Source organism: Salvelinus sp. IW2-2015, linkage group LG26 (assembly GCF_002910315.2).
Source record: "Salvelinus sp. IW2-2015 linkage group LG26, ASM291031v2, whole genome shotgun sequence".
NCBI lineage: Eukaryota > Metazoa > Chordata > Actinopteri > Salmoniformes > Salmonidae > Salvelinus > Salvelinus sp. IW2-2015.
This window is the reverse complement of record NC_036866.1, coordinates 18,594,413-18,607,254: the sequence shown is the minus strand read 5'-3', so window position 1 is coordinate 18,607,254 and position 12,842 is coordinate 18,594,413.

The window sequence follows — 12,842 nt, the reverse complement described above, 5'->3', positions numbered from 1 at the left end:
AAGAGTGGACAGGTTCCACCCAGACTTATAAAATTAAAACGATGTCTATGAACCTAAAATATGACTTTATTAAATACATATTTAATTCAATGGTTCCCTCCCAAATAAAAAGTACTGAAACATTCAAAAAGTTAGACTTTTTAGATAAAACTATACTAAATATATTCACATTGACAAATAGTTTATTAAAACACACAGTTTTGCAATGAAGGTCTACAGTAGCCTCAGCAGCACTCTGTAGGGTAGCACCATGTTATAGCTAGAGGAAAGATAGCTTCTGTCCTCCTCTGGTACATTGACTTCAATACAAAACCTAGGAGGCTCATCCCAGGTAGCAACATTTATCTGGGCTGGACCTGGCCCACATCGGCCACTTTTGTGTCGCCCACATGTGGTTTGGAATTAGGGCCCTGCAGTGGCCCACCCATAACTCAGCCAGAATTGACCCACCTTGTAACTMAATTTCAAATCAAATAAAATGTTATTAGTCACATGCGTCGAATACAACAGCCCTTACAGTGAAATATTTACTTACGAGCCCCTAAACAACAATACAGTTGAAAAAAAATGCAGATAAGAATAAGAAATAAAAGTAACAAGTAATTAAAGAGAAGCAGTAAAATAACAATAGCGAGACAATATAAGGGGGGCACCGGTTAGTTGAGGTAATATGTACATGTAGGTAGAGTTATTAAAGTGACTATACATAGATGATAACAACAGAGAGTAGCAGCGGTGTAAAAGAGGGGGAGGGTGGGGGCAATGCAAAAAGTATGGGTAGCCATTTGATTAGATGTTCAGGAGTCTTATGGCTTGGGGGTAGAAGCTGTTTAAAAGCATCTTGGACCTAGACTTGGCGCTCCGGTACCGCTTGCCGTGTGGTAGCAGAGACTAGGGTGGCTGGAGTCTCACTTTTTAGGGCCTTCCTCTGACACCGCCTGGTAAAACATCCTGAATGGCAGGACACTGCCTGGTAAAACATCCTGGATGGCAGGAAGCTAGGCCCTAGTGATATACTGAGCAATTCGCACTACCCTCTGTGGTGCCTCACGGTCGGAGGCCGAGCAGTTGCCATACCAGGCAGTGATGCAACCAGTCAGGATGCTCTCGATGGTGCAGCTGTAGAACGTTTTGAGGATCTGAGGACCCATGCCAAATCTTTTCAGTCTCCTGAGGGGGAATAGGCGTTGTCGTGCCCTCTTCAAAACTGTCTTGGTGTGCTTGGACCATGTTAGTTTGTTGGTGATGTGGACACCAAGGAACTTGAAGCTCTCAACCTGTTCCACTACAGTGCCGACGATGAGAATGGGAGCGTGCTCGGTCCTCTTTTTCCTGTAGTCCACAATCAACTCCTTTGTCTTGATCACATTGAGGGAGAGGTTGTTGTCCTGGCACCACACGGCCAGGTCTCTGATCTCCCTATAGGCTGTCTCGTCGTTGTCGGTGATCAGGCCTACCACTGTTGTGTCATCGGCAAACTTAATGATGGTGTTGGAGGCGTGCCTGGCCATGCAGTCATGAGTGAACAGGGAGTACAGGAGGGGACTGAGCACGCACCCCTGAGGGGCCTCTGTGTTGATGATCAGCGTGGTGGATGTGTTGTTACCTACCCTCACCACCTGGGGGTGGCCCGTCAGGAAGTCCAAGATCCAGTTGCAGAGGGAGGTGTTTAGTCCAGGGTCCTTAGCTTATTGATGAGCTTTGAGGGCACTATGGTGTTGAACGCTGAGCTGTAGTCAACAAATAGCATTCTTACATAGGTGTTCCTTTTGTCCAGGTGGGAAAGGGCAGTGTGGAGTGCAATAGAGATTGTATCATCTGTGGATTTGTTGGGGCGGTATGTCTAGGGTTTCTGGGATAATGGTGTTGATGTGAGCCATAACCAGCCTTTCAAAGCACTTCATGGATACAGACGTGAGTGCTACGGGTCGGTAGTCATTTCGGCAGGTTACCTTAGTGTTCTTGGGCACAGGGACTATGGTGGTCCACTTAAAACATGTTGGTATTACAGACTGCGACAGGGAGAGGTTGAAAATGTCAGTGAATACACTTGCGAGTTGGTCAGCGTATGCTCGCAGTACACCTCCTGGTAATCCATCTGGCCTTGCGACCTTGTGAATGTTGACCTGTTTAAAGGTCTTACTCACAACGGCAGTGGAGAGCGTGATCACACAGTCTTCCGGAACAGCTGATGCTTTCATGCATGTTTCAGTGTTATTTGCCTCAAAGCGAGCATAGAAGTTACTTAGCTCGTCTGGTAGGTTCGTGTCACTGGGCAGCTCTTAGCTGTGCTTCCCTTTGTAGTCTATAATGGTTAGCAAGCTCTGCCATATCCGACGAGCGTCAGAGTCGGTGTAGTACGATTCAATCTTAGTCCTGTATTGATGCTTCACCTGTTTGATGGTTCGTCGGAGGGCATAGCGAGATTTCTTATAAGCTTCTGGGTTTGAGTCCCGCTCCTTGAAAGCGGCAGCTCTAGCTGTTAGCTCAGTGCGGATGTTGCCTGTAATCTATGGCTTCTGGTTGGGGTATGTACATACAGTCACTGTGGGGACGACGTCATCGATGCACTTATTGATGAAGCCAATGACTGATGTGGTGTACTCCTCAATGCCATCTGTGGAACCCCAGAACATATTCCAGTCTGTGCTAGCAAAACAGTCCTGTAGCTTAGCATCTACTTCATCTGACCACTTTATTATTTATTGAGACACTGGTGCTTCCTGCTTTAATTGTTGCTTGTAAGCAGGAATCAGGAGGATAGAATTRTGGTCAGATTTGCCAAATGGAGGGCGAGGGAGAGCTTTGTATGCGTCTCTGTGTGTGGCGTAAAGGTGGTCCTGAGTTTTTTTCCCTCTGGTTGCACATTTAACATGCTGATCGAAATTTGGTAAAACGGATTTAAGTTGCATTAAAGTCCTCGGCTACTAGGAGCCCCGCCTCTGGGTGAGCGTTTTCTTGTTTGCTTATGGGTAATACAGCTCCTTCAATGCGGTCTTAGTGCCAGCCTCAGTCTGTGGTGGTATGTAAACAGCTATGAAAAATACAGATGAAAACTCTAGGTAGATAGTGTGGTCCAGAGAACAACATTTCTAAAACATTAAAGACAGAGTTGGACTGTGATTTGTACATTTTATTCACCAGCAAAAGATAATACATACAATGATAAAACTACAATGTGGCTCTTCTTGAGCTACAACCTCACATTTGGTTTGTCCGGACAGGACCAAGTAACAATCTGATTCACAAGTTGCGAAATCAAATTACAGCAGTTGAAGGACAATTTCAGTATTTAGGACACCGTCGTAGCATTTGCTGTCATTAAATGTGAAGACTCTATATTATCAAATCAATTCGCTATGTGTAATTATTCAACGAATCACGGAATAGTAATTAACTAGGAAGTCGGGGCAACAAGGAAAAATTTAGTTTATAGAGTTCCAATTGTCATATCTTATCGATTACAGTCACTTATTAATATATTGTTACCTTATCAGTCATATTCTGAATGTTGCAAACCCTTGGATATCTGCACGAACCCTAGCATAGATCATGAATCAGCGATATACAAATTGGCTTAATTATTCATTTACTAACTAACTTAATCAATCACAGAATTAAATAAGCACACACAATTAGGTCATACATTGGTTATTGACATGATAGAAAAGTACCTAGTAGGCTAAGCCGATATGACGGCTTGGTAGACAAAGGAAAGGGGTGGGGACAGTTCAAGAGCGGGAAAATCAGAATGATTTCCCTACATACATACAGTTGAATACTTCATCGGAAGTATGGACATTTAGCACCCTAACAACCTCATTTGGATTTTAGAAATGCAATTTCCAGATTTACAAGTGTATGCCTTTGTTGTCCCTCTGCAATCGCCGGTCCGTCTGCTGGTTAGTCAGTCGACAGAAAGCCTCTGGTTTGTCCACCAGAGATCAAAGTCCGTCGGAGTTGTAGGTTGTTATAATGGGTACTTCAGAGTACAATTCGGAAATGTTCTTAGGACGGATGCGTTTACCAGACTAAAGTAGCCTGAATAATTGTTCTTTAGTTTGTAGACTTCTTAGCCATTTCAACATGGGAATGATCTCCACGTTCTCTGGTCTTATCCTTTGGTAGAGTTGCCAACCATTTCAACATGTAGCGACAGCTTCCATGTTTTCTGGTCTCTAGAGTGATAGCCATTCCAACGTGGGGACCTCGTTCTGGCGTTATCTTGACTCTAGTTTRAATTAACAACCATTTCAACATGTAGCGACAGCTCCATATTTTCTGGTCTAATGTCAATTTTGTTGGAAGTGGCTTTTATACTAGAGTAGAAAAGGGGGCGTTCCATGACGCCGATGTAAATGTCTCTACTCACAGGGTGTGGTCACTGACTAGTTAAAACTTTATATGAAAACCCATAATATCATTTAGAAGGCTAACATCACATTTCATCTTTTCTAAAGCATTCCTATACTCAATAATTTATTGTGTACAACATTCAGATGCAAATCCCATAATTGAGAAGTGTATACAAACAAAGAAACAGTAATGTGTGTCTCCTGTCCTTCATGAGGTCACCAAATAAAACAAACTCGACATGACTGTTCCTTAAGTGTCCACGGACCACTCCAACTGGTTGGAATACAGAAATACTGTTCAATTATTCAATCTTTCATGTTACCGTACTGCAAAGTCTTTCTCTATGGTAACAAAGGGATTCACAACCTTCATTTTCGCAGAGTGGGGAAAGGAGTTTCGTTATTTACGACCGTCAAAAACCTGTGGTGGAGGAGTGCTATGATCCTCACCCAAAAAGGTCAAGTCGTGACAACACTAATCTGTATTTATTATATAAATGCCATGTTATAGAAGGGTGAAGGCACTTTTTTTTTATATCACTTGGTTGAGTAACTTACCTGAAGCAGCATTCATCTTCTGGAAATTTGGTGCAAGTTGGCAACACCAATAAAGGTTAAAAGAAACATACATCCTTTTACAAGCTGCAAATATCTTGTTATCATGGTGCAGGTCTGTAATGTTGTAGAAACAAAAATGGTGTCATTTGAAACTTTTGCACGTTCATGTGCAAACATGGGACGTTTACGTATGTATCACAGATAGTCTCAAGACAGCAAAACTTATCGCTACAGATCATGTAGAATGACAAAATGTTCATTTCTAAAACATCTACAAACCTGCACCATGATAACGAGAACTTTGCAGTTTGAAAAAGTACTTATTTGTGAGTTTTTGGAGCCTTTGTTACTATTTCCATCTCAGGAAGACAACTGCTGCTGCAGGTAAGTTACTCAAAACCTAATGATATTTATTTAATTTTTTTTTACAAAGTGTCTTCACCCTTCTTTAACATGCCATTTTTGTGATTAGGGTCCTATATACAAATATTGTCTTAAGTTGTATAGTACAGTACAGTTAGAACAATAAAGCATATTAAATTAGAATACAGTAATGTATACTGTACTCCATTGTGCTCTACTGTAATGCACTAACGTCTAGTTTGTGCATGCTAGCTTAAGCATACACCATAATATACAAGTGCATTGATAGTTACCATTAATGTTCTGCATTGGCAACACAGCTAACACTGTTACACATATTGTTTTAAAACAAGCTCACATCTCAAATGATTGTTGCCCAAATGAGCTTTGTAAAGACAAAATAGACACATGACTTGCAGATTACAACAAGCCCTATAAACAGCATACCCCCCACTGTCACGATCGTTATATGGTGGAAGAGAGGAGGACCAAGGCGCAGCGTGATAACAATACATTCTTCTTTTAATTAAGCGAAACGAAGAACACTATACAAACTATACAAAACAACAAAATGACGAACGTGACGCTAAACAAATAGTGCTGACACAAACACTACACATAGACATAGACCATAACCCACGAAATACCCAATGAATATGGCCCTAAATATGGTTCCCAATCAGAGACAATGCTCAACAGCTGCCTCTAATTGAGAACCAATCTAGGCAGCCATAGACATACAAACACTAGACTAGACACTGCCCCATAAACATACAAAACCCTAGACAATGAAAAACAATACTGTACATCCCATGTCACACCCTGACCTAACTAAAATAATAACGAAACAAAGATAACTAGGCCAGGGCGTGACACCCACGGTTAGAAATGTAGGGTTTATGGTGTAGTTGAACAAACATTTGTGAAACATTTTTTAATCCTCTGGTGGTTATCATCAGAACCCCACCAAGAGTATCTACATATTGTCCAACCTCTCACTTCTTTGTCTTCCTTCCTTGCAACCACCATTTCGATCCCCTGACAGACGGAACCATCTTTTGACGCTTTTTTCCACTTCTTTGTCAGTTGCATCGGACTCATCGCAGCTTTAAATGAAAATTAGGGAATAAAGAATCATTGGTTTACTTCTAGTATTCATGAAGGACTTTGGCAACAGTAGACGTTAACTTACAATTAACTATATTTTTTGCTGCAGTTGGCAGGCTCCTTTCCATTGATTCACCTCCAGTTCATTTACATTTACATTTAAGTCTTTTAGCAGACGCTCTTATCCAGAGCGACTTACAAGTTGGTGCATTCACCTTATGATGTCCAGTGGAACAACCACTTTACAATAGTGCATCTAACTCTAAGGGGGGGGGGGGGGTTAGAAGGATTACTTTATCTATCCTAGGTATCCTTAAAGAGGTGGGGTTTCAGGTGTCTCCGGAAGGGTGGTGATTGATTCCGCTGACCTGGCGTCGTGGGGGAGTTTGTTCCACCATTGGGGTGCCAGAGCAGCGAACAGTTTTGACTGGGCTGAGCGGGAGCTGTACTTCCTCAGAGGTAGGGAGGCGAGCAGGCCAGAGGTGGATGAACGCGAGTGCCCTTTTTTGGGTGTAGGGCCTGATCAGAGCCTGAAGGTACGGAGGTGCGTTCCCCTCACAGCTCCGTAGGCAAGCACCATGGTCTTGTAGCGGATGCGAGCTTCAACTGGAAGCCAGTGGAGAGAGCGGAGGAGCGGGGTGACGTGAGAGAACTTGGGAAGGTTGAACACCAGACGGGGTGCGGCGTTCTGGATGAGTTGTAGGGGTTAATCGCACAGGCAGGGAGCCCAGCCAACAGCGAGTTGCAGTAATCCAGCGGGAGATGACAAGTGCCTGGATTAGGACCTGCGCCGCTTCCTGTGTGAGGCAGGGTCGTACTCTGCGAATGTTTGTAGAGCATGAACGTACAGGAAGGGGTCCACCGCTTGATGTTGGTTGAGAACGACAGGGTGTTGTCCAGGATCACGCCAAGGTTCTTAGCGCTCTGGGAGGAGGACACAATGGAGTTGTCAACGTGATGGCAAGATCATGGAACGGGCAGTCTTCCCGGGAGGAAGAGCAGCTCCGTCTTGCCGAGGTTCAGCTTGAGGTGGTGATCCGTCATCCACACTGATATGTCTCCAGACATGCAGAGATGCGATTCGCCACCTGGTTATCAGAAGGGGGAAAGGAGAAGATGAATTGTGTGTCGTCTGCATAGCAATGATAGGAGAGACCATGTGAGGATATGACAGAGCCAAGTGACTTGGTGTATAGCGAGAATAGGAGAGGGCCTAGAACAGAGCCCTGGGGTACACCAGTGGTGAGAGCACGTGGTGCGGAGACAGATTCTTGCCACGCCACTGGTAGGAGCGACCTGTCAGGTAGGACGCAATCCAAGCGTGGGCCGCGCCGGAGATGCCCAACTCGGAGAGGGTGGAGAGGAGGATCTGATGGTTCACAGTATCAAAGGCAGCCGATAGGTCTAGAAGGATGAGAGCAGAGGAGAGAGAGTTAGCTTTAGCAGTGCGGAGCGCCTCCGTGACACAGAGAAAAGCAGTCTCAGTTGAATGACTAGTCTTGAAACCTGACTGATTTGGATCAGAAGGTCATTCTGAGAGAGATAGCAGGAGAGCTGGCCAAGGACGGCACGTTCAAGAGTTTTGGAGAGAAAGAAAGAAGGGATACTGGTCTGTAGTTGTTGACATAGAGGGATCGAGTGTAGGTTTTTTTCAGAAGGGGTGAAACTCTCGCTCTCTTGAAGGCGGAAGGGACGTAGCCAGCGGTCAAGGATGAGTTGTGAGCGAGGTGAGGTAAGGGAGAAGGTCTCGGAAATGGTCTGGAGAAGAGAGGAGGGGATAGGGTCAAGCGGGCAGGTTGTTGGGCGGCCGGCCGTCACAAGACGCGAGATTTCATCTGGAGAGAGAGGGGAGAAAGAGGTCAAAGCACAGGGTAGGACAGTGTGAGCAGAACCAGCGGTGTCGTTTGACTTAGCAAACGAGGATCGGATGTCGTCGACCTTCTTTTAAAATGGTTGACGAAGTCAGGGGGGGGGGGAGGAGGATTCAGGAGGGAGGAGAAGGTGGCAAAGAGCTTCCTAGGGTTAGAGGCAGATGCTTGGAATTTAGAGTGGTAGAAAGTGGCTTTAGCAGCAGAGACAGAAGAGGAGAATGTAGAGAGGAGGGAGTGAAAGGATGCCAGGTCCGCAGGGAGGCGAGTTTTCCTCCATTTCCGCTCGGCTGCCCGGAGCCCTGTTTCTGTGAGCTCGCAATGAGTCGTCGAGCACACGGAGCAGGAGGGGAGGACCGAGCCGGCCTGGAGGATAGGGGACATGAAGAGTCAAAGGATGTAGAAAGGGAGGAGAGGAGGGTTGAGGAGGCAGCAGGAGATAGGTTGGAGAAGGTTTGAGCAGAGGGAAGAGATGATAGGAATGGAAAGGGAGTGAGAATGAGGAGATAGGAGAGGAGAGAGTAGCGGGGGAGAGAGAGCGAAGGTTGGGACGGCGATACCATCCGAGTAGGGGCAGTGTGGGAAGTGTTGGATGGAGCGAGAGGGAAAAGGATACAAGGTAGTGGTCGGAGACTTGGAGGGGAGTTGCAAAGAGATTAGTGGAAGAACAGCATCTAGTAAAGATGAGGTCAAGCGTATTGCCTGCCTTGTGAGTAGGGGGGAAGGTGAGAGGGTGAGGTCAAAAGAGGAGAGGAGTGGAAAGAAGGAGGCAGAGAGGAATGAGTCAAAGGTAGACGTGGGGAGGTTAAAGTCACCAGAACTGTGAGAGGTAGACCATCCTCAGGAAGGAGCTTATCAGGGCGTCAAGCTCATTGATGAACTCTCCAAGGGAACCTGGGGGGCGATAAATGATAAGGATGTTAAGCTTGAAAGGGATGGTAATTGTGACAGCTGGAATTCAAAGGAGGCGATAGACAGATGGGTCAGGGGAGAAAGAGAGAATTGTCCATTGGGAGAGATGAGGATCCCAGTGCCACCACCCCGCTGACCAGAAGCTCTCGGGGTGTGCGAGAACACGTGGGCAGACGAGGAGAGAGCAGTAGGAGTAGCAGTGTTATCTGTGGTAATCCATGTTTCCGTCAGTGCCAAGAGTCGAGGGACTGGAGGGACGCATAGGCTGAGATGAACTCTGCCTTGTTGGCCGCAGATCGGCAGTTCCAGAGGCTGCCGGAGACCTGGAATCCACGTGGGTCGTGCGCGCTGGGACCACCAGGCAGCGGCCACGCGGTGTGAGCGTTTGTATGGTCTGTATGGTCTGTGCAGAGAGGAGAGAAGAGGGATAGACAGACACATAGTTGACAGGCTACAGAAGAGGCTACGCTAATGCAAAGGAGATTGGAATGACAAGTGGACTACACGTCTCGAATGTTCAGAAAGTTAAACTTACGTTGCAGAAATCTTATTGACTAAAAATGATACAGTGCTGCTGAAGTAGGCTAGCTAGCAGTGGCTGCGTTGTTGACTTAGTTTGAAAGTGTAGCTGGCTAGGTAGCCTCGGTAACTGGCTAGGTAACCTCGACAATTACTCAAACTACTCAAAGACAATTACTCAAAACTACACAATTATCTTGACAGCAAAGACAACTATGTAGCTAGCTACACTACACTAACCAAGTCGTTCCGTTGTAATGTAATAGTCTCTACAGTGCTGCTACTCGGTAGACGGTAGACGTTGGCTAGCTGGCTAGCTGCTGGCTAGCTAGCAGTGTTTCCTGCGTTAAGAGGGACGACAAATAGCTGGCTAGCTAACCTCGGTAAATTACGATAATTACTGTAATCTACACAATTATCTTGGATACGAAGACAGCAAAGACAACTATGTAGCTAGCTAACACTACGCTAATCAAGTCGTTCCGTTGAATGAATAGTTTCTACAGTGCTGCTATTCGGTAGACGTTGGCTAGCTGTTGGCTAGCTAGCAGTGTTTCCTACGTTAATAGAGGACGACAAATAGCTGGCTAGCTAACCTCGGTAAATTAAGATAATCACTCTAAAACTACACCTCTAAACTACACAATTATCTTGGATACGAAGACAGCAAAGACAACTATGTAGCTAGCTAACACTAACTAATACAAGTCGTCGTTGAGTGTAATAGTTTCTACGGTGCTGCTATTCGGTAGACGGTGGGACGTTGGCTAGCTGGCTAGCTGCTGGCCAGATAGCAGTGTTGACTACGTTAGGACGACGAATTACGATAATTACGCAATTATCTTTGATACAAAGACGGCTATGTAGCAGGCTAAGAAGAAATTGCTAAGATCAGACAAATCAAACCGTTGTACTATAATGAAATGTAATGAAAAGTTATACTACCTGCGGAGCGAAGTGCAAAATGCGACCGCTCGCTCCAACCCGGAAGTGTGTCTTCATGGTCTTTGAACGATCATGGGAGATTATGTGTACCACGACCCTCCACACACTCTCTTTCACATCACAGCCATCGTTCATTCCCAAATAGTTAATCTGTAAGCACAGAAAGTGACCATAACATATGGATATTGTATGTCAATATTAAGTAATTCACCTAATTTGAATAGCCTATTGGCTGCTGAAAATCAAGTAACAGTTTTTTTTCTTCCAAATAGTGTTAGCTATAGTTAGCTAGCTACAGTACTCACCCTTCAATACTTAACATCCTCGTCCTGACCCCTTAACCGCTAACTTACACAACTTAAAAGAAAAATTAGAACTAGCTAGTGAGTAGCTAGCTACTGTTAGTAAACCAGCTACTTTAACTTGGGCAACTAAGTAAATTTAAGATAGCTAGCTAGTGACATGTTCTTTTAAGATAGCTAGCTAGTGATCACAAAGAACAAGCTCCTCGATTTATCTCACAAATGTTTGTCAAATAACCGGACAGCAAATAATTTCAGTTGACAGCCTACTTGCTCCGATATAATTATTGCTAGCTTTTAAGGCTGCTTGACAAGCTAGCTAGCTGATGTTTTTGGCTAGCTAATGTTAGCTCGTTGCCAGAAATTCCTAGCTAGCTAACCTAGCCAGGTTTCCTTGTCTCCACTACATTTTTCACAGTCCAATTGCAGTTTCATAAGGAAAATACATTATTGACAGCTAGCTAGTTAAGCTATATAAAGGTCAGGTAGGGAAAAATAGCTAATTTACCGATGTTCATGAAGGAAGTTAGCTAGCTGTTGGATTAAGTTGACCAGATTTCTGAAATKAAAACAGGGGACATTTCCAGTTCGGCGGTGAATATAATAATATCCAATGTTATTATTTATGAAATAAAAAAGGGGGACAATTCCGGTTTCATGTATTTAGTCTAACAGGCACACTGTGATAGACAGAGAAAACAACTGTATTACAGAAGCACTACAGACACGACAGAACTGTCCAATCTGAACAGCCATTCAGTGGTCCTAGTAGTCTGGGTAGAATAAGAGCAGAAGAGAACATGAGCAAAATTGAAGAAAAGAAACTGAGACAATAGTATATGTGAAATACTTAACAACATAATAAAGAAAAAATATGATGAGATTGGTGTCATAATATACTTATACCAACCTAATTTATACCAACCTAATTTGTATATTTCTCAGAAGAATGTATTTTCTTCAGGATTGCTCTGTCTTTGGCCAGCTTCTCCATGAACTCCTGGCAAGGGAGGTTGAAGTGTGTCTTCACAAGAAGCATGGCCTTGATGGTAGGAACAGTGAACCTATTTCTTGCTGCTGTCCATGGATCATTCATTTGGGAGAACACTCTCTCGACTGGTGCATTACTTCCAGGTAAACACATGACAACAGACGCTAATCTAGCCAGGTAAGTGTGTGGGATGTCATTCTCTTTGAAGTGGGTAACCACCGTGCTCCATCTCTGACTAAGTGGTGTCTCAGATGTTTTCCATTCTTCAAGCGATCCCCCCTTTAGGAATTCACATCTTGCAGTCAATTTTGCCTTAATGTTTCTCAGAATTGCAGCTGACTCCACAGCACAGCGGTCCTGGCCTTCAAACATCTTTATCGTGTCACTGAATACGGTCAGGTTTCATGGACAAAGGCCAGCCAAAGTTCAGTCAGTGGATCTTCGAACATTGTTCACAGAACAACAGGGTATTTGTCTTCAGGAAGAAAAAAGGATTTCAGTGGCACATACATTTTAAGCACTTTTCTAGAGCAGGGAGCATGGACAGCCAGCGAACATTGTTGTGTCCTAAAATTATATGGTACTCCTGGCCAACAAACTCACAAAAGCTCTTCAGTCTTTCTACTCTGAATGGGGAAAATATCTTTGTGAGCAGGTAATCAATATAAAGGGGAATCATATCCAAAGCTGTTCTGGCCGTGTTATGAATGATATGGGCAGGACAACCTAAGCCAATCACCTCCCGCTGAGGAGCATTTTTAACTTTGGTATGGACATTGACCCTGCCCAGCCTATTCAGTCCTCCAAAGTTGGTATTTGCGTGCCACAACTTTGTTTTCCAGGTTACATTTTTAGATGACCACCAGGACCTCAGCTGCAATTTCCTCTGCTGTTTCACCTTTCAATTCAACAAATTCAAGAA